Raw genomic sequence first — 4,530 nt, 5'->3', positions numbered from 1 at the left:
GTCAATCCACCATCTTCAGCCTGTGAACTTGTCTTGGGATTTTTGTTTGGTTTTGGGGGGTTGTTTTTTATTGTTGGGTGGTTGGTTTTTTTTTTTGAATGGGGGAGGGGTGAAGTCAAGGTGGGGGCTGGGGTGTGGGGGGGTCTGTACTTGAGATCTGAGCCTTTGGTACCTAGGAGGAGGGTGCCTTAAGGAGCTGTAGCTACAGGCTCACTGGAACCTCGAGGAAGTGAGGAGACTCGGCCAAACCCCGCCTGATGGTGTCTTCCCTCTTGGCTGGACCCGATGCCCGGAGCAGCCGATGGGAGACCCCCGCCCGGCTCTCAGGTAACAAAAGGAAATACAAACCAGTACATCGTCTGCTGTTGGGGGAGGGGGTTTGGGGGAGGGGACATTATGGGGGATCCTGTGTAACTTAGGCATCGGATAGGAAACTTTATTTGGATTCTCTATGCAATTTTATTATTTCCCGATTAAAAGAGGAAATCAGGAATGGAGGGTGGGGGAGGCGGTCAAGAGTAAAGGGGAAACAAAACTAGGCAATTAAAGCTCTTTCCATCACCCTCGCGGGGAAGGAAGGAGGTGCACTTGATTCTTGGATTGAGGGAAGGGGTGAAGTTCAGCATTATAAACGTAACCATTTTCTGGGTTTCCTTCAGGACTGGTTACCTCCTTCTCTTCTCATCCCTCTCCCCCCTGCTACTTCTTTTTAAAAAGAAAGTAATATAATATGTCCAACTGCCGGTTAAAATCACGACCCGAATCCTGAGGAGTCTGCCACCTTGTCTATCGCACAAATAGCAGCAAAAGGCACCAGAGACTCTAGGGCCACTCAGGCACCCCTGAGAGCCAACCCTACAGTCTTTATCCCCGCATCTCTAGCTCACTGAGGCTCCGGAAAGCAAATCCGCCTCCTAACGGACTCTTCCTACTGCCTGCTGTCCTCGGCAAAGCAAAGAGGACACAAACACACACTCCCTATTCCCTCTCAAAGCTCCAGATGCCGATCCTTTACCTGCATATACTCCCACCACTCATTACTCTCCTCCCCCCTCAACACTAAATGCCCCCCCCAGGCCACCCGGCTTCAAACGCACACATACCCCGGGGTCTCAGCCATCCCCGCGGAACAAGCACCCATCGAGGACCTGGGGGGGGGTGTTAGGTGGGAGGACAGTAAAGAGGCTGAATGGGGTGGGGTGGAAGATGAGAAGGGGTGAGAAAGAAATCTATGCAAACCCCACAAACCTCCAAACTTTTGGAGGCTGATTTGGAAGGAAGGGTCATCCCGTAAAGGGGGGCAAAAGGGGAGGAGGGTATCAGGGGAGTTTTTTGGAGAGCGGTGACTTCTGACAGCCCCGGAGAGCTTCTGATCTGACAGCTTTCCAGCTCCTCTAAAACGCAAAAGGCTCAAAGTAAAAAAGGAAGGAAGGAGAAAGAAAGAAAGAAAAATTTCTGTAAAACGTATAGTATCCACCACTTAATTTAAAAGTTAAAGCCCGGAAAAAAGCACCCCTAAAAGAGGGGGGATAAACCTTTCAATTCTCCCTCCTTCTTATAGCAGAGCAAGTCTCCTATCTAAAAAGGGGGAAAGAGACAGAACGGGGGGGGGGGGGAGAAAGAGATTCTCGGGATATGGGGATGTGTGTGAGAGAGGGAGGGAGGGAGGGAGGGAGAGAGAGAGAGAGAGAGAGAGAGAGAGAGAGAGAGAGAGAGAGAGAGAGAGAGAGAGAGAGAGAGAGAGAGAGAGGAGAGAGAGAGAGGGAGCGAAATATCAAAGATTGTGCAAGATCAGCCTGGAAAGATAATCGATACTCGACCTAAATTTAACACAAACTACTCAATAAAAGTTAAAGAAAAAACTTACTTTCCATTTCCCCTGCAGTTCCTATTCGATCTTCGCCTTTTTTTTGTTTTGCTTTTATTTTACTTACAGCTGATCACATCCAAGTAAAACGAGAGGGTTCATTTAGAAAAAAATAAAAAAATAAAAAAATAATCCTCGAACTTTATTGGGTGAAAATAAAAATGCTGGAGCAAAAAGTGGGGGGCATGGAGCGGTCCTTGGGGGTCCAGGAGTAGTTAAAGCATGTGCCGACCGCGGTCTCGCTGTTTGGTTGTGAAGGGGTTGGGAAAAGGAGGAAAGGAAATGAAAATCCGATATGTCTTTATTCTGCTAATTATTATCGTTTTAGCCCTGTTTAAAAAAATGGCTGATTAAGTTGAGTGCGCATGTCTTTGTGTGTCTATTCCCGATATGCACTCTGGGAATGAGAGAGGAGAGAGGGAGAGGGGGAGAGAGGGAGAGGGAGAGAGGGAGAGAGAGAGAGAGAGAGAGAGAGAGAGAGAGAGAGAGAGAGAGAGAGAGAGAGAGAGAGAGGGAGGGGGGGTGAGGCAGAGAAGGGGGGGGTTGAGAGAGAGAAAGAGAGAGAGTGGTGTAATTAGTGAGGTGATCAACATTCTCCAGACTGCAAATGACGCGCAGCCCGGGACTTAGAGGAGCTAAGGCTGCTGTAGTGGCTTCTTCTAGGACTCGGAGGGGGCTGAATCGAGAGGCAGAGCAACCAGCCCGAAGAAGAGGGAGGCTGAGAAGGAACTCCATGGGTGCTAGTACAAACACACACACACACACACACACACACACACACACACACACACACACACACACACACATACACGCACAAGTCTGCAAACTTCATTAGTAACACACTGAAAGTAGATGGACTTGGTAAAAACCATAAAGGAAATAAATGAATCGTTGCTTTTTAGCTATTCAGGAATTTAAAACAAATAAAGTAAAATTATTATTTAACTAAAGACTTGTTTACTATGGAGTTAAGGAGAAGCATGGATCTAGGGACCATGAATTAAGAATAAGCTAAGACAATAGGTTTAACATCCCCTGTGTTTGAACGGATATGTAGATATGTATGTAAATTTATGAGATATACATTTGCATGCAGTTACACGCATGCATATCATATAATGTATATTTTCATTATAGATTTGTATTTTATTTGTCCATGCTCGTATCACTTGTATACTCCTGATTTTAAAGATAGACTGAAGAGATTACCCAACTAAGAGTAAACTTCCCAATGAACCAGCTAAAAAAGATGAAACCAACTAAGTTATATTTGGGATATTGTATCAGACTTACACAAATCCAATAAAACACCTTTAACAGGACCTTTTTTTATAAATATGCTTTCAACTTGTGAGTCTGTAGAATTATCTTTCTTGAAGAACGGTATGGTGAATTCTAAAACCCCGCTACAGATCTCATTAGAATGAAATATACTCCAAGTATTTTCTTGTGTAAAATTTAAGGCGGCTGATTCTCATTTGAAAATCTAATTATCTTTTCTCAATACTACAGAAGTGAATATGAGTGACACTTTCATTAAAAGATAATTAACTAAAAACTAGGAATAGACATACTTTTAAATACCCCCCTACTGATGATTATAAAATGCCATCCTACTGATGATATATAAAATCAATTGTAAAATACATAGCTATTCAAATAGTTTCTTAATATGATGTAGGACACAAGTATGATCCATATATCTAGTGTCTCAGAAATAGGAATTCTAGTGAAAGCATAAAAGAAACAAAACTCAAATAAGAGATAAAAACAAGAGATATTCGCAATGTCAAGGAATCTGGGCAGGTGAACCATAACCTCCTTTGGAGATGACATGCCTTTGAAGTTCAGGATTCCTAGGATATGCGTCAAAACCCTGTCTTAGGCCTTAAGCACCAAATCCACCAAATACCAACAAAAAGGTTTATCACAAGCCCTTGGAAACACAGAAGATATAAACATGCATCTTTCTGGGCCCTAAACCTTCCATTCTGTGGGAGCATTTTACAAATCCTGCAACTGATGCCAATAGGAATTAAAAACACATACAGAAATAACTGGAGAATAAAAGGACACTGTCCCCACCTTCCCCAAGGGCAAGAATAGGCCATGGTCAGGAAACTCCATTGCTTAAAGCAGATTGTTAAGGTCAGCTTTTTTTTTTTTAGAGGGTGCTGTAGAGTGGATGGAATAATGAATATTTTTAACCTTATTAAGAAAAAAATAAGGGGGCAAAATATACCAATATATTGGAAACTAGGACTTCTAAATCTTTACTGAAAGAAAATCATCTACTTATCCTAAGAAACCATTCCATTCTAAACTTCTGTCTAAAGAAAACGACAGACTGTAAGGCTTTCAGCTTCTTAAGAGATACTTTGTTTGCAACCTTACCTTAACATGATAGTATATCATCAATATGCAAAAGATGACCTAAGCATAGGTCATGCTTAAAATGAAAACCACCTACAACATACAACAAAAAGTGGTCTAATATGGCACTAGTCTTTACATTTTTACATTCCAGAGAATAAAGCACTCCAATAAGTAATACACCTCCACACACATGAACATATGTGCATACACATATGCGTTCATATGTACATCTATGAAGGATTCTGTGAGATTGGGGGAAAATTAAGACGGGAATTTTCAGGTTCAAA

The 4,530-nt window shown here is 42.6% G+C and overlaps 1 protein-coding gene across 1 annotated transcript in view; it reads right to left on the bottom strand.

Annotated features, from left to right (window-relative positions):
- Positions 1–2,175, bottom strand: part of ZFHX4 (zinc finger homeobox 4) — a 232,014-nt gene extending 229,839 nt beyond the window's left edge. Inside the window, exon 1 of the mRNA XM_043985338.1 lies at positions 1,868–2,175. The gene's annotated coding sequence lies outside the window, so the exon portion shown is untranslated. The remainder of the gene's footprint in view (positions 1–1,867) is intronic.
- Between the last annotated feature and the right edge of the window lie 2,355 nt (positions 2,176–4,530).

Source organism: Dromiciops gliroides, chromosome 1 (assembly GCF_019393635.1).
Source record: "Dromiciops gliroides isolate mDroGli1 chromosome 1, mDroGli1.pri, whole genome shotgun sequence".
Lineage (NCBI taxonomy): Eukaryota > Metazoa > Chordata > Mammalia > Microbiotheria > Microbiotheriidae > Dromiciops > Dromiciops gliroides.
This window is presented reverse-complemented; position numbering and strand designations above follow the sequence as displayed.